At 43.2% G+C, this 27195-nt stretch overlaps 1 pseudogene; it reads left to right on the plus strand.

Annotated features, from left to right (window-relative positions):
* The first annotated feature begins 2022 nt into the window (after positions 1-2022).
* LOC133900263 (disease resistance protein Pik-2-like) lies at positions 2023-26012 on the plus strand (annotated as a pseudogene).
* Positions 26013-27195: the final 1183 nt, after the last annotated feature.

Raw genomic sequence — 27195 nt, forward strand, 5'->3', positions numbered from 1 at the left:
CCGACACGGCACGACCCGTTTAGCTAACGGGCCTAAACGGGCCGTGCCTAAATGGATCGTGCCTCAATAGACTCGTGCCGTGTCGGGCCGGGCCGCCTATTTAGCCAATTTCGTTTGGACCTAGGTGCATATGCACCCCCTCAACCCACTGAGCACCGCCCTTGCACAATGTCACTAAAAGTAGCGTGGCAACTCTTTTCCTGGAGTGATCCTAGGTTTAATCTATCCATCCATCAAGGAAGCGTGAAGGTCTATGCCAAACCTATAATTAACTCATGTCGTACAGAATCTCTTCAGTCAGGTTGTAATACAGAGGCAGATGATTATAACGAGAATAACCTTGAATTAAAGTACCCAATATTGTAAAGGACAATAACTCTAAAAGTAAACAATTACTAATTAAACTAGACTTTAAATATAATAAAAAGTAGGACAAAGGGCACAACAATACCATGTAGCTAGTGGTTCATGCAATCAGAAATTGAGCTAAAGAAGTAAATAAGCAATAAAAGAACAACCGTAATGAATACATATGCTTAACACTTGGGTGAGACACCCTAATAATCTGTCTTCTCCGGGCTTCTTATGTGTCCCTTGTAGAAAACAGTAATCATCATTTGGTATTTTATGATATTATTATCACCGCACACCTCTATTAAGGAATGAAATCCCGCATTAACGCCTTAGGCTCCGTGGTTATGTTGTAAATCCCCTAGAAGAGTTATTTGCTATCCCAGGGTTCTCTTTATGTCACTAAATCCCTATCACAGTAATATCACAGTTAGGTCATCTTAACAATCATTGCATTTACCTTTGAACCTAATTCTCGTATTTGTGGTCAAACAAACTTGAAAAAGGATGAAGACAAGTGAAAGGATTGCATAGATAAAACTACGCTAAGACTACTTACCAATCTATATTTGCGTTACATGGCGCCTAGGTGCACCTATCCCTAATTGGACTACTCACGTCACATTAATGATAGAATAATAAGTGGTTGCAAGGACAAATATCATCATAATAATCTGAAATAAAGAGTACATTCATAACTTCCTTAATGCGATGATGAAGCACACTGAGAGACAGTCTTATTTATGGCCTAGTATAAGGATTCTAATGGTGGAGATGGATGAAGATAATTGTGGCAAGGATGAACCCTAACTATGGTGGTGGTGTGGAACTAAGCCTTTCTCTATGTCGGTTGCCTCTCTGTGTTGTTGTCTCCACCTGTCTCTCCCGGTCCTGTTGATTTAGATTGATGTCTTCTCTTTATAACCCCTCGGATTAGGGGTTTGTGCTACCTCTGAAAGTAATTTCCCCGTACGTGCACCCTTCACGAAAGTTGTTCCTTTTGACGCGCTAATCCCAACAACCATTGGTACCCTTCAAACTTCCTGGAAACACTGAGCTGCATCCCTGGATTTGCGCAATGAGCCCTTCTCCTGTAGTTTTAACAATTAAGCACAAATCTTACACATTTGGCAATTAATCAATTCGGGTTAGCCAATGAATAATTAATCAAGATATACATTAAAACACAAGGACATATGATGCACATTTTATACGCATCATTAGACTTGCTAAAGCTCAATTGGTGTTAGTAAAAGGCTCAAATCTTGAGCCATATATAGCTAAGTCACCAATAACTTCATATTTCACATCATCAGTATTGCTCACCTGCTTGTAGTTGTTAGCAGCTGTATCAATTTGGTTAATTGCAGAAACAGTTGAACGTAGTGTCTGACTTTATGCAAAAACTATGGACTTGAAATGGGACATCCTGAATGTTAATTTACACAAGTTATTAAGAGAACAATTTTTTCGGAACCTATATACATCTTATTTTACATAAATTTTCATATATGAAATTCTGTACATGTTAACAGTTGAAGTTAGAAGCATTGATAATTAAAAACATATATCCACTACTTCACTCATGTTCAGGTTGAGAAGCTTGAAATGGATTCCGCTAAGCCCATCTCCAAACCAACAACAATGACTGCTGCATGGAGTAGCTCAGCGATGTCCACCAATGAGATACAGGCGAAAGGAGGCCTAGTCAGCCGACAAGAAAAGGGTGCGGCGGGTGGCGGAAATTTTGTGTCCACCACCTCAACAGTTGAAAGGAAGCTTGATCGCAGTAGGACAAGGGCAGTCATCCCTGGAGATGTTGTTGGGCGAGCAACAGAGAAACGCAAAGTTATTGATTTAGTTGGTCGCCCAGACGACAACAATGGCTGCAAGTGCAAGGTTATCTCTGTTTGGGGCATGGGTGGCATTGGGAAAACTACTCTAGTCAGGAGTGTGTACCAAAGCCAACAGCTTGGTGGCTGGAAGCGTGCTTGGGCCACCGCATTGCGACCTTTCAATTGCAACATGCTCCTCCGAAGTCTGGCCTTGCAACTTCAAAAAGATATTCAAGAAGATTCAACTAGTGACTTTGGGGTTATTCAAGAAGATTCAGCTGGTGTCGCAAGAAAAAAGGAAGATTCAGCTGGTGTCGCAAGAAAAAAGGAAGATTCAGCTGGTGTCTCAAAAAGGAAAGAAGATTTGGCTGGTGCTGTTGGAGCTATTCAAGAAGATTCAACTGGTGCTGATTGGATTCAGAAAAGGAAGAAGAATATTGAAGCAATGACATTCAAAGAGGTGATTATTGAATTATCTAGACTTCTTGAGACACAGAAGTGCCTCATTGTTCTTGATGATTTATCTTCCACTGAAGAATGGGATTCTGTTAAAAATTACTTGGTAAAAGCTAGACGGATACTAGTCACCACCAGGGAAAAAACTGTTGCAAAACATTGTTCTGAGGATGACCTGAATATGTACAGCCTTAAAAGCCTGGAAGATGCTGCTGCACTTGACCTATTTCAAAAGAAGGTACTTCTAAATCAATTATTCTTTCGCCCTCATCATTAAATATTTTTAATTGTAGTCTTTCGAAAACTGAATGTATGACTATTCTAGATTCACGTTAGTGTTTCAAGAAAGGAGAATATCAAGTGCAATCATCCTACATGAGTGTAATCTTGAAGTCACTTTCGTTTAGGCACCAAATCAATGTGAAAATTCCAAAAAAAAAATAACTTGATATTTTTGCCCATTAGTCTAACTTACGCATAAAATTCAAAGTTCAAATACATTCTATGGTAAGGAATTAAAAATGATAAAATTCAGGAAAAAGATGAAAAGGTGCTATATACTATTACAAAAACACCATTCCTTGCCTACCCTATCACTGTGGGTTCTTGTGAAGAACCAGCACTAAAAAGTCTATCAAAAAAAAACCGGCAGCAAAAATAATTATCACTGCTGGTTTGTATCAAGAATCAAGACTAATACTATTACTGCCGGTTCTTAAAATGAACTGATAGTGAACCGGCAATAATAATGGAGATAGTATCACTGCCGGTTCTTGTTATGAATCGGTAATGATAATGGAGGACAACCCATCTTCAGAAATTCATAAATGTTTCATATGGAGTTGGATATAGACAAACTTTATATAAAATTTTTAGTTGTGGACGACATGTATAACTTTGTAGTTGACAACTTTTGTATTTTAAGTAATTAAAGTGACCAAATTTTGCTCATAAACAATTTGACATCCATAACTATTATTCTGCTTTTATGTCGGCCCAACTCAGATGAAACATGAAATGATACAAAAATATAGGTTAGATAAAGGATGAACTCTAATGGTAATTGGTGAAATGATATATGCAATGTTTAAGTTGGTTCATGATGAAGTCGTGGGAAACATGTGTCCGTTTGCATATTTGTGGTGAGTTATTCAGAAATTTATAATATATTTATACGAAGTTGGATGAAAAAATGTTTATATGAACATTGTAGCTTTCAATGAGATCTACAACTTTATAGTGGATAATTTTTTTATTTGAAACCACCTAAATGGCTAAATAATCGTCTAAAGATATGGGTAAGAAGAGTCAAAAGAATAAATTAACCTATAGTCATCATCTACAACTGCGAGGTGGGATGGTAAGGAAACTTCACGCGAGGTGAGGTTGCGGGTTCGACTCCTACGAACTACACAAGTGCATATTTTTTTGCGAAAAAACTTGTGACTTACGACATGTGACCGTGAGGGGGGGGGGGCCCGAGTGCCAAAAAAATCGATTATTTTGGCCCTAAAAATGTCAAATTTTGGACCGGATATCTGTGGGGGAACCGTCCAAATAGTATTCTAGTTAATCATTAGGAGGATCATTGTTCATATTCACAACCTCGATGATTAACCAAAATATCATTCTGGTAGTCCCGACACGTGTTTACTTCTAGGATCGGAACACATGCTTTTACAACATATAGCATCACAACACAGTTTAAGAAAGAGCAAGTAATTAAATTACATTACAAATTCTTAAGCATGCAACAAGTTATTACAATATGTCGCAAACCTAGATACTCTATGCCCAACCCCGCTACTACAGAAAGGGTCATCCCTTCCCCTATTTCACTGTCGGTTAATAAGCTCAAGGCGCATATAAAAAGCCGAGCTAGTAAGAACCAGTACTGATAGTGACTATCATTGTTGGTTCTTGTTACGAACCGGTAGTGATACACGGCAGTGATACCAATTCAAAAAAAGACATGCCTTTAATAACCGACAATGATATCCCAAAAATCGTACGAATTCCTGCGCCCGCCTGCTCGGCTTCTCCCAAGCGCCTTTAAATATTTCACACTCCCCTCGATCGCTCTCACTCTCACCCTCTCCCCTCCAATGCCGCCATAGTCACCGTTGTTGCTGCTGCGATGGATCCGGGCACTTCTTCTCCCGCTCTGACCACTCCACCACTGCCTTTGCCACCACCTTCTCCGGCCACACCACCCATACCCGCACCGTCGTCTGACGACAAGGCGGAGGCCCCGCCGGAGAGCTCTGACGAGGTGCAGACCTCCAACTCCAGTGAATCGACGGGGTCCCCCTCTGAGGACGGCGGTGTGTGAGACTACTTCCTCGACGAACCTAAGGTGAAGAGGCCCTGGCCGAGCTCGGATGAGGAGGAGGAAGAAGAGGAGGAAGATGAGGAGGAGGAGGCCGGTGACGATGGTGAGGAAGATTTCGACGCGACGATGGCAGGGATGTTGATGGCGATGACAAGGATGAGGACGAGGATGACGATGATGACTACTACTTGTTCGTCATCGTGGCCGACTGGTAGATGTGCGCGTTTAGGGTTTTTTTTTTTGCACGCGGTTGTGCATGTCTTTTGTTTTTTGTATACAGTGATGGATTTAGTGACTTAATTATAGATTAGTGTGATATAAAGCTCTAATTCTGGAGATTAGCAATATAAAGCTCGGTTAAATTATTGCCTGCCTGTTTAAATTTACTTTTTCCCTGGATTGAGTATCACTGTTGGTTCATAGCTTGAATCGGTAGTAATAAGTATATCAATCGACAGAATAAGCTCAAGAATCTGCAGTGATATGTATAATCACTACTAGTTCTATAACTGTCATTATTAATCATGAATTATCACTGTCGGATCAAAACCCGACAGTAATGCATTTTTGAACCAACAGTGATGACCTTTTCTGTAGTAGTTGCCTCATGTGAGGATGCGTGCCCATGCATGCGCAACACTTTGTTTACACTGTCGACGATTGGTGAACCGCCGATCTTACGAACTTGTAAAAAGAGATAGGGGATGCTTCAAGTAGATGAATCACAGAACACACAGAGGGATTTTTATACATGTTCAGGCCTCTCTTAGGATAATAGCCCTACTTCCTGTTTGTCTTATATTACTCTCTAAGACTATTACAAGGGGGATGTGTGGCTAGTTTAGATGGATCTAAACCTAGTCAGATGGCTCCCTTTCGTGTAGTCGAGGGGAGATGCTTATACAGATCTAATTGCGAAAAGCTTGGTGCATGCAGACCTTTCGCAAGTTTCATTGGCATGTGATGGCTTATATGCCCTCTAATGACTTGGATGGGCTTGTCCTCCGCAGGGTTCCCTAGCTCCTTATATATATAGGGGTCATTGTATGTACTCTGGGGTCCTTCCTTCCCGTTCTTGGAGATAAACTTCCCTATTTATGAGATATCCTGGGTATCTGCAGGTAGTTTTCATGCGTCCAGAGATTCACTTCTCTGAGATAAAGATTTGACCCGAAAATGATGTAAAACCCTAGGGTATCCGAATATGGTAGTTTTATACTACTTATCGTCAAGCCCACCACCAGTACGTGAAATGAGGCTTCGATAGATTAAAGACCTGGTCAACAAAGATAAGCATTTTGACCGACCGCATCATCGAGTTGGACTCGGATTCCCAATTAGGATGGCACATCTAACCGGGTTATCGGGATCCTCAGATCATTTATTCAGGATTCCGAACCCCTTCGAGTTCTCAAGTGAGTCCTCGAGAAGGTATTCTACCCGAGTAGGATTTCTGATTTGCTCAAAAAATATTGTCCCAACCTTGCAAAAGGATGGGGAAGAAAAGACTTGTCGCTGGCCGGGTTTGAATATTGGACTGTCGCAATAGAGATTTACTTGGTGGTGAAGATATTTCCTATCTGACAAAAGGAATTGCACGAGTACGGTGAAGTAATGCTCTGTCCTCTCAATTGCCCCGTGTTCTTTGAGAAATACAGCGGGTAATTGAATGCAACGAGAGGCCACCTCTTTGTCCACACGAGCCAACTGAGACGCGATGTTGACGGCTGGCTGGCACTTGGTTCACCGTGAGCCATTATGTGCCGCACCTGGTATTTAATTCTTGAAGGCAAAGAGACGTTGACTCCCTGACACAGAGGCCTTTATAAGCCCCCGGGCAACGAGGCCTCGCTGCACCAGACCAGGACCTAGCCATGGTGTCTTCTTTCTTGTCAAACCCTCTGCCTTCGCCACCAAAATCTCCTCTTCTAACACCACCGTCGTCTCTAGCCGAGTTCGACTCCATTGTGGAAGTCATTGATATCTCCTCTGATGAGGAGGTAAAAGAGGAAGTGGCGACCAGCAGCGTCTCTATTATAGACGGCAAGCCCTCGGCTTCTGAAGAATCGTCCCTAGTCCATGATGAAGTGGACTGGGACCTCTTGGAGGTGGAGATACGAGAAGAAGAGGCAGCGGCCGAAGGTGAAGAAAGAGGAGGCGGTCGGCAGCGTCTCTGTTAAGGGCCTGTTTGTTTCAGCTGGAGATTCTAAAAAACAACTTATAGAAGCTAGATTGTGAAAAGCTGGATTGTAAAAAGCTGGATTGTGAAAAGCTTTTAGACTGTAGATTCTAAAAAAATTTGATGGACAGTTTAGTAAAATAGACTTTCACAATCTATCAAAAGCTGAGAAAAACCAGCATCTCAGATTCCCACAATCTAACCAGCAGATTTTAAAAAGCTATAACCAAAAGCTGTCTGTTTGTTTCAGCTTCGAATTGTAAAAGCTGAAAGCCACAATCCGAAGCTGAAACAAACAAGCCCTAAATATGGAGCGGTCTCAGCTTCTTCTTCATCTTTGTCCTCGAGTGACGCTAATGATGACGGCTAAGGGCAAGATCTAGGGCAGCAACACTGATGATGACAGAGGAGAGACAAGGCTTCCACTCTATTCTCATCCTCCAAGACACCGACGATGACGACAATAGTCGGAGAGGAAAAGGAGGTGGGAGAGACTTCTTGATTGTTTTCTTTCTTTTTCTGTTGCCCGTCATTGAGTAGATCATGGGGATTCGTGTAAACCTTCTTTATTTTCCTTTAGCCTATATGTAAAAGAGCTCAAAATCTTGTTAAATGAAAAGATCCTATTTCCACTTCAATGATTGTGTATGACTATAAATCTTCATGAATACAATGAACATTTAAAAAAAGTTTTTGGCCTTTGAATTGTATCTTCCGATTAGTTTAGGGAGTTTCAGAAGCACTTGTTGGGATGTTCATCGTGATTACCTTAGGTCAGATTTCAAGTGAAAAGCATCTTAACTTTTAGGCACTTAGGGACTCGATAAGGCTCTACACGGTCCTTAAAGAAGTGATTTCAGATGGTCTTCCCTTTTTGTCCGAAAATGTTTTTGCAGCGCGCACGACAAGCTTTCCTAGTTTGAGTACATATGAAGCCCTCGACTGGCTATCGGGAAGAGTTCATGGATAGGCAGTCCAGAAATCCAAGTGCGCGCATGGGTGTAAATGCCCGAATAGTGTCTTATCTCAGTTGTAAGGCATTGGACCAAAATAGGAAAAAAATGATATATATTGATCTATTTAGTAATATGGCAACTAATATTACAAAATATATCCTAACTACTTACACATAGAACTTACGAAGATGGTCGATATTCCAAGAGTTTTTAAGCACTTGACCATATTCCATAGCTAATCTATACGACACTGGTTGATTAGATTCAACCACCCTATAAGGACCCTCCCACTTTGAAGATAGCTTGGTGTTGTTTTTCTGGCTCTGTACGAGTCGTAGAACCAGATCTTCGAATTCGAAGGATCTATTTCGGATGTTCTGGTCGTCGTAGTGCCGGAGAGCTTGCTAGTGCCATACTGATCGTACCAGCACTTGTGTCCTTTTTTCCTCAAGAATGTTGAGGTCATCCAGTCTTCTCGGGAATTCATCCTTGTCGGTGTATAGTTCGACGGGGGGAGATTTGATCTTTAGTTCACATGGTAGCATTGCTTCAGCCCCATAGACTAGGAAGAAAGGTATTTCACCCATGCCATGCTGGATGTCGTTCAGAGTGCCCAAGGTACATTAGGCAATTTGGAAGCCCAAGCTTTAGTGTGGGTGAATAAGTGGTTGAAGACGTGGGTCTTGATTTCTTGGAGAACCAAATCGTTTACCCACCCGACTTGTCCGTTGCTTTGTGGATGAGCCACGGATGTAAAGCAGATCATAGTGCCTATAAGCAATCAGTTAACACCATACAAAAGAAATAGGTTTTTCACGGAGTTTCTTCGTACGATTGAAAAAAGAGGCCAATCCTACTCCACTAGTACCAATAGGCGGCATCCTTGACCGTAATTCTTCCCATTCAGTGTTCCTCTCTTTTTATTCAATTATGAAACATATCTTCTCTAATCACATGAAATCCTCCGATCATACTCCTTAAACACTTCATTCATACAAGATTGGAACGTGGTGGGGGCCTTTGGTTGACCTGCCGGGATGACGTCGTCTTAGACCGAATCACTGTTTTAATGAAAAGATGGAAAGCTAGGAAGAATAGGCTAGGCTTCGGGGTAGGAAGCTAGAGCAGGATTGTTAGTAGCTAGAAAGCCAGGGTTGTTGATTTTGATTGGTTGCCTGAGTAGGGGTAGTTATGTGATTGAAAAAAGGGAGCTTATTATGCAATGAACATAATTGATCTTATTGCAAAATCAATTTCTTACTTCATGGATTCGAGAGAACAATAGAACAATAGCCTGACAAACAGTTGGTTCGGTCCGATTCAGGTGCCAATTCAGGTGCCTAATCAAATAGAACCCCTATTGATTTGATAGTTTCTAAGGTAAATATCCAGCCCACTCAATGCTAGGCGTAATGAGGATAAGGGCCTCAAAAAAACAGCTTTTCGTTCTATGAACTTTAAGGTGTATGAAGTTTCATATTCGATGTTCAAAAAGAACCAAATATCATAGATTTTTTTTCCCACCAAGAAAAATGAGAAGTTTCATAAGGCCCATTCTCAACGTCCATCCTACTATGATCACATCGACGTCATATTTCGAATCCTTCTTTGCTTGTGGGAGCACGTTGCATTTGCATTCCCAACCTTGAAAAGATCTGTACCTGTTTAAGTGCCATAAGAACCTATCCGAAATCATCTCCCGGGGATAACAGCATCTATCTAAGTCCTTTATCGAGGACAACCGATACTCCGAATAGGGTCTCATAGTCTCCGATAAAAGCAATTCTTGATATTTTGCTTTCATTCCTTCAGCATTGTTGACCAGTCTGGATAAGTTGGAGCTTTAGCAGGTCTTACCTTCCCTCGAGTCCGATCTCGGGAAGGCGCTTAGGCGAGCCGGGTTAAAAGTGAAAGTCGCCAAAAAGTGGCGGAATGCTCTCGAAACCAATTCACTTGAGTGAGACAGAGGAGAATCCCGAGTTTCCAGACACATCGCACTTCCGAAAAACTATAAGTAGCTTGAGCCTTCAAATGAACATTTGAATAGTTGGCTCAAGCCTACAAATAGGGTGGGATAGAAATTCCAGTTTTCCCATTTCGTGCGCTAATTGGGCTTCGAGGTTGGCTATATGCGAAAAAAGCTCGCTTTCTACTGAGGCCTGTTCTGTCCTAAACAGTTCTAGAATGGATGTTTTGGTTCTATTCCCTTTGACAATTGAAAAGTCAGTCCAAAAAGAATCCTTCCTTCATATTGTTTGCTAGCTTCCTTCTCCTTGTTTCCTGCCTTTCTGGCTCGTGTCACTTACGTTCCACTCGTTGAATAATAAAGAGAAGATTGTTGGAAGATAGAAAATGACCTAATCGATTCCGCAATGAATTCGGCGGATCACTTGACGATTCGGAAGATGAGGATAAGAAGAAAGGATAAAGAGCAGGATCATGAGGATGCCCCCTAGAGGAAGGTGGCTCTAGACCTCCTGTTTAGAAATTTATAGTAAGAGGAAAATCCGTCGACTTTCTAAATCGTGAGGGTTCTCATTTGCTAAAACAGTCATGCCTCCTTTCTTGGGTACAATATGAATTGGACTGGCCCACTGACTGTCAGAGATAGGATAAATGATGGTTGACCCGTCTGTCCAATAAGTTGACTAAGTGAATGGGAATCCTATAGTTTGGACTAGCCTGGGAAGAGTGCCCTCTTGTTACTTGAAAGGAAATGGAATGCTTCTTTCGGCGGAGGAAAGGAGGCGACTAGTCGCTTCTGGCGAAGCAACGAGTTCATGAGCAAGTGAATGAACGAGCTGCGAGTGAAGTGCAACAGTCGTAAGTAAGGGCTGGGCCACCTCAAATGGCGTGAGCCGCATGCGGGGTTCAAATACCCATGGATTTTTTGCCATTCCGTTCGCTTCGGGAAACAACCATTCTATTGAATCAGCTCTGGGACTAATCTTCTTACGTTCCTCTACTCTTAACCGTTGTTCGATGACTAAGAGCTATTTTTCTACCTCATTTTTTGGTGAGACAGGTCAGACTTTGGAGGCAGACCTAAGTCAAGGTAATCCTTCTTTGAAACACTTTGGTATTGCTCCTAGATAGATCTGAATACAAATAATGAATCAGAGCACATGGAGCCTTCAATCGGGTTATTCTATTCCACTTCTAGATAGCGAGTTTTTTTTTCTTTCGAAACTCGATGATGGATTAGGAGAAGGGCATTTACTAAACAGTTTGCTAGAATTTCTTATCTACTGGCTGGAAACTTGAAAGGCTTACCACTGGATCGAAGGCAGAAGAACTTTTAGGATTGGCTAGAGGGGAACTATGAACTACTCCCCCAATTCCTCTTTGTTCTACTACCTTCATCCTCGGGTGAAGCCGAAAATCCAAAAGGAACTCGAGTTTTTGGTGCGATCGCTCAGGAATTGAGACTCGCATTTCCGGGTGTAGCCCTTTCGCTTCCTTCTAGAAAAAGGTATGGTAGTAGTGGTTAAGCTCGTGATGGGATCCCTTCTTCTCTTTCCCAAGGCAGCTCGCAAACCTGACTACCTTCCCGGCACCACCACTATAATGAATGGCTCAAACAAATAGGAGATGAGAGAGCCAAATGAGCAATAGCTTATTTTAATATTCCGACTGCGCAGGAAATCCTTCATTCACAAGCTAGCTTGGAACGGCGTAAAGGAGGTGTTTGAAAAGTTAGATATAGCTTATTAAAATGTCTCGTTCATAGGGTGGAATCGAACCACTCACTCCGTTAATAAGAAGTTTGGCGTTCAAATGCCACTTTTCTTTCTATATGAAGATGAAAAAAGGATCAATGGGGTCTGCTCTTTTTTTTTCCTTTGCAGTAATCGATGAACGCCGCGCTGGAGAACTGAGTGTCTTTGTCGGTAATAATCCTACTCGAGATGCCAAACCTTGTCATGACACTTTTTATGATGAATTTTTTAGCCACCGCCAAGGTGATCTTGGCGACTAGCACCGCTTCAATCTACTTGGTGAAGGTATTGATTGTGATGAATAGGAACTTGAAGTCCCAGGTGCTACCGAGAAGAGCCCTAGGATATCTAGTCCCTAAGGCGTGAATGGCCATGACAAGGGGATCATCTGTAAAGCTTGAGCGGGTTGATGTACATGTCTGCTGTGGAATTGATAGCTGGTACACTTTTTTTACGGACTCGCTCGCATCATGGAGAGCTGTAGACCAATAGAAACATCTAAATGCCTTCCCGCCCAGGGTTCGGAAGGAAGCATGAGCTCCACACACCCCTCCATGGATTACTTCGAGTAGTTCTCTACCTTGCTTCTGAGAGATGCACTTCATGAGTACTCCGTGAGTGTCTCTTCGATAGAAAATGCCGTCCACTAGGGTATACATCCTGGATCGATGGGAAATCTGCTCGGATGGTGCATCATCTTCAGGCACAACTCGATCTTAAAGGTACATGTGGATTGGGTCCATCCATGAAACTTTGCTTTTGAGTTGAGCCACGAGTTCCCCCATGACTCCTTTTGGGGCATCGATACCTAGTGAGCCCCTGAGCTGGTTATAGGTCTCGTAGACCACCAATCCTTTGGTTGTGGCATCTGATGATTTCACAGACAGCTTTGAGAGTTTCTCTATGAAAATACCGGTCTGTCCTGAAGATCATGAGGATACTATATGGGCAAGACTATCGGTGAGGCAATTGTCCTTCCTTGGGATATATTTGACCTCGAATTTGATGAATTTCTTTTCCAGCTTCCTCACCTCTGTGATACTCCTTGCTGACTTACTTCACCACCAACTGTGAATCCCCTTTCACGAGAAGGTGGCCGATTCCAAGATCATAAGCTACTCGGAGACCGACGAGCAGACCCTCATATTCAGCTACATTATTTGTGGACGAAAAGTTAATCTGCAAAGCGTATTGCAAACTTTCTCCGATGGGAGAGACAAGTATAATTCCAGCCCCCGCGCCTTGAAGCATAAGTGATCTATCTGAGAAAGAGTCCATACATCTGATAAGTCACTGCGGTTGTACTATGATTGATCAAGTTCTTTCCATTAGGCAACAAAGTCAATGAGTTCTTGTGACTTGATCGCTGTTCGAGGTACGAAGCGAACATCAAATTCCCAAAGCTCGATAGCCCACTTGGCGACTCGACCGATTGCGTCTCTGTTGTGGAGGATTTTCCCGAGTGGGGATATTGATGGTATGGTGATCTTATGAACCTAGAAATAGTGTTGTAGCTTGCGAGAGGCCATCAGCACAGTGTACAGTAGCTTCTGCACCTGATGGTAGCATTCTTTAGGTCTATGGAGTACTTTGTTGACATAATACATTGGTCGTTGGCTCTTCTCTCACTTGTCGGGTACTTCCCTTTCCACCACCAATACCCCGCTCATGGTACGTGGTCCGGCTGCTATGTGTAACAGGAGATCTTCATTTGGGTTTGGAGTGACTAGCACAGGGCGACAAAAGATACCTCTTTAGATTTTTGAATGCCTCATCTGCCTCTTTTGACCATTTAAACTTATCGTGTTGGCATAGCAATTTGAAGAAAGGAAGTCCTCGATCTTCGAGACAGGATATAAAACAACTGAGAGCTGCCATGCGCCCAGTTAACCCCTAGACTTCTCGTACTGACCTAGGGGTTGCATCTCTTCGATGGTTTTGATCTTCTCGAGATTAACTTCAATTCCCCGGTACGACACCAGGTACCCCAGTAAATTTTTTGCGTTGACTTTGAACACGCACATCTCTAGGTTCATCATGATTCGGTTCTTGCACAGGTTGTTGAAGATTTCTTGCAGATCGTAGAAGCGATCTTTCTTCCTTTTTGTCTTGACGATGAGATCGTCGATGTAGGCCTCGACATTTCAGCCAATTTGGTCATGAAGGGTTATCTGCATACCTCATTGGTATGTGGTACCAGCTTTCTTCAATCCAAAGGGCATCTTGATATAGCAATATACTCTGAAAGGAGTGATAAAGATGTTTTCCTCTCATCTTTTGGATGCATGCTAATCTGGTGATAACTGAAATAACCATCGAGAAGGCTTAGATAGTCACACCAAAGGTGGAGTCGACTATCCGATCTATGCGTGGCAGAGGGAATGTGTCCTTCGGGCAAGCTTTGTTGAGGTCGGTGAAGTCTACGCACATTCGCCACTTGCAGTTTCATTTTTTCATCATGACGAGGTTGGCGAGAACCTCGAGATGATCCACCTCTCGGATAAATCCTGCCTTTGTATGCCTTTTGATCTCCTCTTTGATGGCCTCATTCCGGTCGGGCACAAACCGCCGGAGCTTCTGCTTGACCGGCTTTGCATCAAGCCAGATAGCTAATTTGTGCTTGATCACCTCCCTGGGGATCCCAGGCATATCGGACGGTTGCCATGAAAACACGTCAAAGTTTGCCCGGAGGAAGGTGACGAGCGCGAGTTCCTATTTGGGAACCAGGTTGGAGCCAATCTGAATAGTCTTGGAGGGCTCTGCTGGATCCAAAGGAACATTTTTTTCTTCACCATGGGACTTTACAGCCACCTTGGATCCCGAGTTCTTCGTCTCCTTGTCAGGTTGGTGCTGCGTTGCCATGTCCAGACTCCGCTTGTCACAGTGGAGGCCCACTTTTGGGCAGCCCCGGACAGTAATGACTTCCTCAAGTCCTGGTATCTTCACGCATTGGTAAGTATAGTGTGTGGCGGTCATGAACTTGGCAAGAGTTGGTCATCCTACGATGGCAAGAGTTGGTCATCCCCAGATAGAAACTTCTCTGATCAGAAGTTGCCATTCTTCCCGAAGGTAACGGGGAGTGATATCTAGCCAATAGGAGTAGCCGAGGATCTGGGTACTATGCCATGGAATTCTTGCGTAACTGGCTTCAAGAGATTTGCATCACTTCGAGTGTGCCTGCAAAGAGGATGTTGAGAAAACTCACTCCATCAATCAGCACTCGAAAGACCTTGCAATTGTTGATCGTAGGCTCGACCACTATTCGAAAGTGGCCTGGCTGCACGAAGTTCTCTAGGTAGTCATCCTGGCCGAAGGAAAACTTGACATTTGACCACTTAATAGCCTGGCGACCCTTGCGGACAGCAACTAAGACTTCTCGGTCCACCATCTTGTATTGCCGCTTGGATTCATAGGATGCGGAACCTCCGAACATGTGGTCGACGGTTCTCTCATCTGGCTAGAAAGACATCGGGTCCGAGTCGTCCTCGATGCTTCTAGAGCTGGAGTCCCTGCTTTGGCTGATGATATGGGTCCTGTTTCCCTTGGCCACTTTCTCGATCTCGGCTTTGGCCATCTTCTTCCAGAGGCGGCACTTGTGGAGGCTATGGTTGTTGATCTGGCAAAGATCGCACCAAGGCTTGTTGTCATGTTTACCGGTGCCTGGTGTATAGCTCTTGCCTCGAGACGAATCAGAGCGCTTGTAAGGACGGATGTCGGGCAGATCTACAAAAACTTTGTTAGCTTTTGCTTTCTTGCCCTTACCTCCCTTGGAGTTCTTCTTGCCCTTGCTCTTGGTCACGTCGTTGTCAAGCCAGGCTGGGGGCGTTTGATGCCTTGGGCCTTCTCCTTGATGAAGAGGAGCACCTCTTCGTCCTTGGCAGCCATATTGATGATCTTCATGAGCTCTTCGACTGTCTCGAGCTCCTTCCTGGTGACATCTTCAATGCATCGTCGGCTCCTAACCTCTTGAGTGAACGATTGGATGACATCATAGTCGTTGATCTTGGGGATGTTGTTTCAGGTGTTGCTAAAGCGACACACGAACTCGCGCAAGGTTTCTTTCTCCGTCTACTCGCAATGGTAGAATCATTTTTTGTGACAAGTCGAATGTACGTGCCCTGGAAGTTAGCTCGGAAAACATCGCAGAGTTGCTCCCACGAGTAGATTATTCCTGGCGATAGGTTGGTCAGCCAGGTTTTGGTTGTCCATTCAAGGGATGTGGGGAGGTAATTTGCCATTACCTTCTTATTCCCACCTGGAGGAACTCAGCGGGATTCGTACTCCCGTTGTATTTCTTAATCAACCTGAGACGGAACCTTGCCGACCAATTCACGTTATGTAGATCCGAAGAGAAGGCCTGGCACCCGTTGATGGTACCTCGCTCGGTCCGGCCGACCATGAGTGTTTTATCCACGGGGGTCAGAGACTGGCCCCTACTCTAGTGATGCCAGAACGTACTCCAATTAGATCGTCGAGGCACAGTTGATGCCTCCTCGGGGGTCTTCGAGCACCTCTGCTGGTTGATAACTTCACGCAGGTCGTTGATCGGATGATCTCTTACCGGTGAGGTCCTGTGGCGATTAGATGCTCGGTTATCTTCCCGGGTCGTCTTGTTCCGAGGAATACGCTTCTCTGAGTCTGATCCATCACAAGAAGGGGCGGTGCAAGACTTCCCATGATTAGAGCTATTCCCGGCAATGGTCAGATGGGAGTTCTCATCCTGAATGAGAGCCTCCTTTGTCATGCCAGTCACCGAGTTCATCCAGCCCTTACTGGTGGCGGTTATTAGATTGTAGAAGGAGGAGCCTCTGCGCCATTGCAGATCTATAACACCGAGCCCCCTACTGATGGTCAAGAGACGTTAAACCCTGTGATCCATTAGGGTTCTGGATCTGGGGGTGCGGCCAGCGGAAGCTAACCGTCGCTCTAAACTGGAGCAGCGGGGATCTGCGTGTTTGTGGGATCATCATCATGATGACCCAAACTGTCATCCATGTCTCCAATGGCGAAGACTTCTCGGGGGTAATCTCCACTAGAGGAGAAGTTCAGATCCATCATGGATTTGTCATTGGATTGCACTAGGTAGGTATCTCGACAATCCATGTTGTCGAAGGGTACGGGGTAGGATCCTGACTTGTGGTGAACATCACTTTCGCGACTGTCTTGGCAGTCGAGTGGTTCGAACTCGATGTCGTAGTCCTTGGTGTACTGATCCATAAAGCGACTTACCTTGTCATCGGAGTCGTTGCCAGATAGCTCTTCGTCAAGATCCACCCGATCGATCGCCAGCTCATCGGTCGAAGGGGTGAAGTTGTCGTAGAACCCCTCATCTGAGAAGCCAGTCCTTGGTGTAGGCTTAGGCAAAGTCAATGGCATGTTGTATGTAGATGTGTCAATGCCTATTTTTATGATCCCCACGGATGGTGCCAGCTGTCGACGATTAGTGAACTGCCGATCTTACAAACTTGTAAAAAGAGATAGGGGATGCTTCGAGTAGATGAATCACAGAACACACATATGAGTTTTTATATAGGTTAATACCTCCCTTAAGATAATAGCCATACATCATGTTTGTCTTGTATTACTCTCTGAGACTATTATAATGGGGATACGTGGCTAGTCTAGATGTATCTAAATCTAGTCAGATGGCTCCCTTGCATGTAGTTGGGGGAGATGCTAATACAGATCTAACTGCGAAAAGCTTGGTGGATGCAGAGATTCCGCAGGCTTCAATGGTGTCTGATGGTTTGTATGTCTTCTAATGACTTGGATGGGCTTGTCCTCCGTAGGGTCCCCTGGCTCCGTATATATAAGAGGTCATCGTACGGCCTCTGGAGTCATTCATTCCCATTCTTATAGATAAACTTCCCTATTTACGAGGTATCCTAGGTATCTGCGGGTAATTTCTATGCGTCTAGGGATTCCCTTCACGAAGATAAAAATATGCTCCGAGAATGATGAAAAACCCTGGGGTACCCGGATATGTTAGTTCTGTACTACTCATCGTCATACACTTTATCCCTCACTTTATGCAAAAAGGTTAACTAGAGATGGTATGTTTCAAAAGCTTGTGTTTTCATACTATCCTCAACCTATCTCAACTCTCCATGCTGTATTGCTTCTACTAAACTACTACACTTGGGCCACCACTAATGGCTCTTGTATTACATACACCCTTCCAAGAGTTGACGAAGCTGACTCCATACCACATGCACAACTAGTGGTGGACACATGACGTACTGCTAGGGGGCTCACTTTCTTCTTCCTTTCCCAACCTCCTTCTTCTTCTTTGTTGTCTCTCTTCTTCTCCCTCCTACCTCACCATGGGGCACCAGAGGGTAGGGGGCTTGAGCCCCCCCCCCCCTGAAGATTCGCCTATGTGATGCGTACTGTCACACCCGATTTTAACGGCCAAAAACAAGTGCGGTTTATGTGTGCCTAGAAAGTTTAACACACATAAGGAAGTCATAGGTGAAGTAACAGAAGCAATACTTTATTTCATTAAACGTTCACCTCTTACAATAAAAATTTTACCTAAGCAAATCTCAAGATTAACCTAAACAACATCATCTAAACGACGGCAACGGGATGAAAGCACTGGCGACCAAAACTCCACAGGCACCGACTGGAAAACACGCTCCTTAGAACACCAGGTCGTCGTCTTGGAAATCCTCAAAGTCTTCCACTGAGCAGCATGTGTATTGTGGGAGATAGCAAGGGTGAGCACATGGAGTACTCAGCAAGTGTGGGAAACATAATGATATGCAGGCTTTCAACAAGAATAGGCTAACACATGGTATTTTTGCGTAAATGCAAGTAAAGAAACATTTTTGGACTCAAAAGCATTAAACAGTTATTAAGTGAATGTAACCCAACAATCCATCATCTAGCATACAAGGTTCCCCACCCTGCATACCACAACCGTCTAGTACTCCCTGTACTAAGACCAGAACCACACCATCTAGTACTCCCTGTACCAGAACCAAAACCAATCCACCATCTAATCATGTGAGGATCCAAGTCTCTCATATCCGTGAGCATAGCTGTTATAACAGTTTTACACTCTGCAGAGGTTGTACAACTTTTCCACGAGTCGTGATTTCATCACCTGCAAGCAGATGACTAAAGTCTCCATGTTGCAATGCCAGCCAAGCACTATACACACGCTAGTGGTGTGTTGCCAGGAGATCATTACGAAGCCTTTACAAAGAATCCTCCCAGTATGTGTCACCAACACTCCAGGTTTCACCGCTAGGTGTTGCCACCTAGAAGCCCCCTCTGGTGCAATGTGGTTTCTGAGAATTACCTTCTCTCATCCACACCTCCCCTCTAGCCCACACAACACTGGAAGAACCCTAATTAATCGGCTAAGCTTTCCCATATCAGTCTCGTGTTTGTACGGAGCTTCTTAGGTTGTCGCTCCACGAACCGGTCCTTACTTAGGTTACTTGAGCAAACATTAAACCAACGTCATAACCATGACAACCATCAAAAGTACCTTGCTCAAGGCCTAAGGTTCCATGTTGCTAGACCATTAACCAGTTAACCACTATTGTTGCATATGTTCATTAGTCAAGTATATGACACTTCCCAATATCCCAAAAGCATGGCTAAGCAATCTACCCATAAAAGACACCTAACCATAAACCATCTAGGTTCCAAGGGATGATAAGGAAAAATCTAGGGAAAACCCTACATAGGTGACTACCCATCATATTGACAGACATCGCATGCAGTTTTGTAAAATAAAATATTTTAAAAACATAGGTTCAATATGATCAAGGACACTTGCCTTCTCCTTGCTGCTGCTCAGTGTATTCTTGCTCCTGGTCTTGATATTCTTCAAACTGATCCGGGGCGTTGACGACTAATCGCACAATAACCAGCAAAGCACACAAACAAAATATACTAAGAACAGAGCACAAACAAGAGAAACAACAAGAGAAAACCTATCTAGAAAGATAGAGCTCGGAGAAACGAATCTATCGGCGTAAGAATCGCTTAAATCGGAGCTACGACGGAAAAGATATGCTAAAAACAAGATTAGGGTTTATTTTAATTAAGAAAAAGACTTAATTGTAATTATGGAAAGGTATAGGGACCTTTTTGTAAAAATATAGGGACCCATTTGTAATTATGAAAAAGTTTAGGGACTAAACTGTAAAAAGACAGGGGCTTTTAGGTAATTACAGAAAAGACTAGGGGTCTTTCTGTAAAATTACCAATTAAAGGAATTATCTGGAATTTTTGGAATTATCTTTGTACTGGAAAAGCTTGAATTGCTGACTGGGTAGATGATTGGGCATATGGCTGATGTTGCATGGTGACAAGGATGACACACATGTAGATAGGCTGATTTGGCAATGCAAGGTGGCAGTCGATGTGGCACATGCGCTGACTAGATTAAAGAGGCGACACGTGGCAACTCGCTACTGGCTACTGAAGAGGTATAGGTGTGATCTAATCTCGACCGTTCGGACTAGATCGGACGGCTCAGGATGGATCGGGCGGTCAGAGGTGAGCGGGATGGCGGCGCCGGGGCAGGCACGGCAGCGCACGGTCGTACTTCTCATCGGAATTGGGCTCCAGCAAGCTAGATACTCCGGCGAGCGGCGGCTCACGAAGAGAGGAACTCGGGGAACTCACCTAGGGCTTCAACAGAGACGGTGGAGCACCAGAACGGCTTGGCGATGAGCGTTGGCGACCACGGGTGGCGGAGCTCCGGCGTTGAGGCGCTACGGTGTCAAAAGCAAGTCGGCGAGTTGGGGAAAAGATATGACATGCTTCGGGGAGGGCATAGGAGCTGCTATTTATAGGCGAGGAGGACTAAAGGGGCCGAAAAGAGTTTGTTTAGGGCTCGGCGGCGGCGGCACAAATTTGAGCTCGATTTTCCCCATTTAAACATGGATTCGTTGGAGATAAGCTGGCAAAAGATCACAGGAATCATGGGACAAGCTTCCAGATGTTTTCCCCCTTGGATAGGGCTCGGATTCGAGCGGGATTCGACAGCCGGTCTTGGTCTCGTGCTCGGTTCGAACTCCGTCTGGAGGTAGAAGACGGTCCTGGCCCGCGGGACCCGCATGGCAGAGGCTCGGGCGAAGGCGGCATGGTGGAAGGAGCGTTCACGAGCGAGCGCGGGCGTGTGCGGCTGTCTGGGCCGGCTTGGGCGCGTGACGTGGCCTAGGAGGAGCGGCGTGAGGCGGGGAAGGAATGGGTCGGCATGGAAGAGTGGGCCGAAGGAGGAAGGGCGGCCCGGGAGGGAGGAAGCAGGCCGGCGCGGGGAAATGGGCCAGAGGGAGGAAGCAGGCCAGTGCGGCTGGGCCGAAGGGGTGAGAGGGAGAGAAGGGAGGCCTCGTAGGGAGTTCTAATCTTTTCTTTTCTTTTTATTTCTTTCTCTTTTTTTAAAACTATTTTCTATTATTTTCTAAACATTTCTAAATCTATTCTCAAGCAAACAATTCAAATAAGTCAACCAAAAACCTAAATGCCTAACTCCAGCATGAATGCATTCAAATAAGTAATAATCCTAATTCAAATTTGAATTTAACATTTAGAAATTAGGTTTTATCCTATGCTATTTGTTTAATCTCAAATTAAATCTAGGAAAATTTTAGAGAATTGCAAAATTTGAAAATCAGGGTGTTACACGCACTCCACAAGCCCACATGCGCATCCGCACATCCACACACCCATGAAATGAAGATTTTGATGTTCTGATACCTGGTGATAGTAACAAATAAATTAGCAATGAAGCCACACTATTCCAATACTTGAGTGCTGCCACAACCGATGGGAGTGTTGCCTGATCTTCTGAAAGGTAATATGACAAGTTAATTTGTTGGAGTTACGTTGATGATTCAAAGGCTCCAACCAGAATAGATAGATAACCCTTGCAACCACTACATCACTACTATGTGATTATCAAATTTACCAAAACATGGTTGATCTTGCCAAAAAGGTTTTTCCTGCAAGAGAATTGAAAACACAAGCAAGAACACGATAGATGCAATTTGAATATTGCTAATTACCAATAAAGAACACGAGTTGGGGTTCCACAAACCGATATATGGTGAAACTATCTAAAACAGAATAATCTAAGTAAAACCCGAATCTAAACTATGACAATTACTGTATATATATAGGGGAACATGAGGAGGTCAATCTAGGGTTGTGCGGGCATGAGGAGAAGCATACATAACCTGGACTCAGACCCCAACACACTTACAAGACCCGACAAGGATCACAACGGTGATGCAACACCTTATTTTATCAACTCTGATTAATCTATAAGGAATCTAAGGGTGAGACTAGAACCATTGGAAATGGCTCATCATAAGCTTTTCAGCAAGTCTAAGAACACCTGTATTGAACTCCGTATGCAGAAATTATGTCTATTTTATTGACGTGCTATCTTGAGACTCTGAACTGAATTTTGAGTCCGACTAGAGCTCAACTTTGAGTCCGAGTAGATTTAGCCTTCGAGAGGTGACGTCCTGATGTTATTGTGGTAATTCTCCCACATTCCTGATCAATAAAACATCACAAAATTTTAGTAGCATCATATTCTTTACCAGGAAAGTATGAATAGCGAGGAACGATTTCACCTTATGTGTATTCGAAGAAGTGATGTCCTTATCAACAACCTAGCTAACCATGCTATGACATATACTCCTTTAGCATAGGTATTCATCACAATTAATCAACCATGCAGTCAGAATATAAGCAAAAGTCTCATGATACCTCTAAAATAAGTAAGGAAGCAGAATTGTAAATGCTATGTAACATTCTATCAAGTTATTTATCTAGACGTGGAATTCTTGTAACTAAGAAACCTTTGTATTTTGCTAGCCTTGCTCATGTGCAGCAGTCAAATAAGCACTTTGCAGTAGAGAAGATAGTTTTTGGAATTTTAAAAAAATGGTGAGTGAATTAAGATATGGAGAAAATGCTCATAAAATTGGAGAAAATCAAAGATGGCTAGGCAATATTAAAAAAAATGTTGTATATGATAAAAGATGGTTCATCACACAAACGGTTCAATAAAAGGGACTGTTTATGATAACTCTGGTGCCCACCATTTGCGATATAGGATTATCACAAATAGTTCAAGTAAAAAAATGTTTGCTCTAAAAAGAAGTAAAAAAAATGTTTGAATTTTTTTATAGACGGTTAAACAAAGATCTATGTGATAATCCAAATTATTCAAAACAATTTTTGTTGGATTTAACTATGGTAACAGGCACTAATCACAAATAGTTTTTGAAAGGACGATGTGATAATAGATCGTCGCAACCGTCTGTGATAATATATTAACTTTCCCACACTCATCAAATTTGAATACCCCACCAAGTTCACTACAATAGAAATAGTTCTATACAAAAATGGTTTAAATAAATTTAGAAAGAAAACAAGGGTCAAAAAATGATCCTATTGTATACAACAAACACTTGTAAGCCCATTTGTGAGGTGGGCTCACGCACTTGCACTCCAAATCTTGAGGTCCGGAGTTCAGATCCCACCATATGCACAAATATTTCGCGTAAAAAATTATGTTGATATAATTGTTCCAATGGCACAAAACATTTTTCTTTTTTTTATCTGAAACAACTTGTTTTCTTTTCTTTTTTTTTGCTGGAAGGAAACAACTTGTTTTCTGTAACCGAGTATCCCAGACAGGTGGGAATAAATTAGAAACCATATTTCAAATTCAAATCAAAATCTATTAGTGATCGCGTTCGTTATCACACACGGTTCAAGAACCATTTGGGATGATGGATTCTATAGCAGTGAGGAAAAAACATTGTGAATTTGATACTTTTGGAAAAAAAATTATTACAAAACATTATTTCAATTTGCAAAGGTTTTTGGATTACAATATTTTGAAACTTGAGCTTGGGATCTAGATAAATATCTTTAAAACTTCTGAAATTAAAGTTTAGAAAAATAAAAGAAATTTGGTCGTTACAGCAACATTTGTAAAATTAAGCACAATAGTCCACCCTTTCGTCACACTTCAGTCATAAAAGTATTATTGTTTGGGAATTTCATTAAATGCATCTGCAAAATTCATCTACTTTAAGAAATGCTATTATATGCTTGTCAGCCTCACATCCAATTGCATTTTTCAAAACCACATCCTTATTTACATTATGGAAAATGTCAACATATGTTTTGACATTTAAAGAACTTGTCAGTTTGCAAAAGTCCAAATTTGTTTTGGATTTGGTCTGGTGCAAAATTCAAATAGAGTTCTTTGGGCTGCTTCTTGAGGATGCTTTAGACGTTTTTAGAACAAAGCATAAAACTGTGTAATAAGCACAATTAGATGCTGACGTTTTCAAGAAGCCTAGAAATTATTAAGTCCAACATGCCTATAATATAATTTCACAACTTCAATTTGTAATTCTTTATCTTGATTTCCTAACCATCTTGAATTATATGCATTGTTCAGGTATTTAAGGACGGTGCAGGTTTTGATTGGCATCCTGATATGCTGGATCAAGCTAAACTTATCCTAAAGAAATGTGATGGACTTCCCCTAGCAATATCGACGATAGGCGGCTATCTAGCAAATAAGCCTAAGACTGCAACGGAATGGAGGAAGCTGAATGATGGCTTAAGTGCTGAGCTGGAAATCAATCTTGAGCTTAAGATGATAAAGACAGTCCTTATGCGAAGCTATCATGGTCTACCATATCATCTAAAGGCTAGTTTCTTATACTTGTCCATTTTCCCAGAAGACCATTTAATCCAGCGTAAACGTGTGGTGAGGAGGTGGATCGCAGAGGGTTACTCAAGAGAGATGCAGCACGTGACAGCAGAGCAAGTTGCAGACAAGCACTTTGATGAACTTCTCGATAGGAGTATGATCTTACCTTTGGAAAGAGGAACTCATGGAAAAAATGATTCTTGTCAGCTCCATGACCTCATCCGTGAAATCTGCGTATCAAAGGCATGGGAGGAGAACCTTGTTTTTACACTAGAGGAAGGATGAGCAATACGACACCTTGCGATAAGCAGCAACTGGAAGAGAGACAAGGATGTGATACGGAGTATGCTTGACTTGTCACACGTGCGATCATTGACTGTGTTTGGAACATGGAGATCTTTTTTCATATCCAATAAGATGAGGTTCCTCCGAGTGTTGGACTTGGAACATACACTGGGACGAAGAGACCATCACCTCGATCAAATCGGGGAGCTCCTTCACTTAAGGTATCTTTCTTTGCGAGGATGTGAGGCTATTTGCGAATTACCATATTCGTTGACCAATTTGAGGCAGCTGCAGACATTGGATGTCAGAGGTACACGAATATGGACGTTGCCAACTGCTGTCACTAAGCTTCAAAAGCTGCAATATCTTTATGCATCTGGTGTGAGCAGGCATGACATTTGCAATCTGTTCCGCTACATGATCATGCACAAGGGCCATCCTGGTAAGCTGAAAGGTGTCGAAATCCCCAAAGGGTTTTCCAAACTGAAGGCCCTGCACACACTAAGAGTTGTCAATGCTGCACGGGGAAAGGCCATGCTTCAAGAGCTCAGAGAGCTTACTCAGCTGCGCAAGCTTGGAGTGACCGGTATCAACAACGAAAACAGCAAGATGTTCTGGCTTGCCATTGCTGGACTTAATCGGCTTCAGTCTTTGTCAGTAGATAGTTACATCAATGAAGATGCCTATCCTATTGAACAAGGGTTAGATGGTTGCTTGGACGGGAATCTGTGGCCACCAAAACGCCTTGAGAGCCTCAAGATTCGCGGTCAGCTAGTCATGGCAACAAAATGGATCTCTCGGCTTCAGAACCTACAAAGTTGCAGCTAGAGAAGACAGAGCTTTACCAAGGTGCCTTTCAAGCCCTCGGGATGCTACCAAATCTTGCAATTCTGCGTCTGAAGGAGGACTCAGCAATGGGGGAGCTCCATTTCCGAGCCTCATCTTTCCCCAACCTCTTGGTGCTGGAGCTTCATGGGTTAAGTCTCCTCGAATCGGTGCGATTTGAACAGGAGGCAGTGCCTAAACTCGAGGTTCAACAAGTCTACAGGTGCGACTGGCTGCTGGAAATTTCCGGGCTACGCTTTCTCGCAAGCCTCAAGGAAATTTGGCTGGATGATGGTCTGCTCAAGCAAATAGTGCAGAAGAAGCTTGCAGAGTATCCAAACGATGTCGTGCTGAAGCTGCTGTAACCGAGTCAACGGAATTCATATGGATTGATCTCACGCCGTCACGCGGCAATCCGAACCTCTATGTGTTCTCTTGTACTATCTCTTACGACCTTTTTACTCCCATGCACATCAATCATACTGTACGCTACGGTGGTTTCCCGACGCGGCTGTGTACATGCTGCTGAGCGGGCGTGTGGGTGTGTGCGTGCTCTTTGGTGGTGGTGGTGGTGATGGTGTTCGACTGTTCTTTTGTGCTCGGCAAGTCGGCATCTCGGGGACTAGGCCACTTGGGCCGAAACGGAGTGCAAAGCGTACCGCCACCCAGGATTATAGAGACTCTACCGAGCTAGTCTTCCCCCAACCCAAAGTACGAAGAACTGTCTCCGCTTGATCTGGTTGCTCAGGTTTGTTTCGCTTCTCCCAAACCTCCAGATCTCAACCGCCGTCTCGGAATTGTTTCGTTTGTGTATGTGAAATTGCTTTAGGCCCTGTTTATTCAGACTTCTAGTTTTTGAAAGCCAAAAGCCAAAATAAGCATCCGGCTTCTCACAGGGGCTTCTCAATACGAGCATAAAATCGAGATACCTCTGAAGACCATGCAGCTCAAGGTTATGGAAGCAATCAAGGCTCCGATGTCTGTTTTTAAGTGCTACTACTACAGAAAAGATCATTATTATTAGTTCAAAAATAGCATAGCTGCCGACAAGGATACTGAGTAGTATTACTATTGAGTTTGAAACCGACAGTAATAGAGTTATCAATACCGATTTGTGTTCTTCGGTTCTAAATCGACAATGATATTTGATCTCAAAATTTGATATTTTTGAGACCAAATTTTTTTTTCACTCGACGAACGACCTCTCTCCCCCCGCGGCTTTTCTGACTTGTGACAACTCCCCTTAGCTTATGTGGGAGTTGAACCCGTGAATATAGCAACTTACGTGCCCGAGCAGTTTGTGGGAGTCAAATCCGCGACCTCACCCATCACGCGAAGCTTTGCTTACCATATCACCTCACAGTCTTACCTGATGAATATGAGTTAATTTATTATTTTAATCTTTCCTACTTAAATTTTGGACGAATATTTAGGTACATAGATGGATTTAAATGAAAAATTAACAACTATAAAGTTGTACATCTCGTCGAGAGCTATAATTTTCATATGAAGTTTGTCTCCATCTGATTATATATATAAAAAGTTTGT

This window comes from Phragmites australis, chromosome 19 (assembly GCF_958298935.1).
Source record: "Phragmites australis chromosome 19, lpPhrAust1.1, whole genome shotgun sequence".
Lineage (NCBI taxonomy): Eukaryota > Viridiplantae > Streptophyta > Magnoliopsida > Poales > Poaceae > Phragmites > Phragmites australis.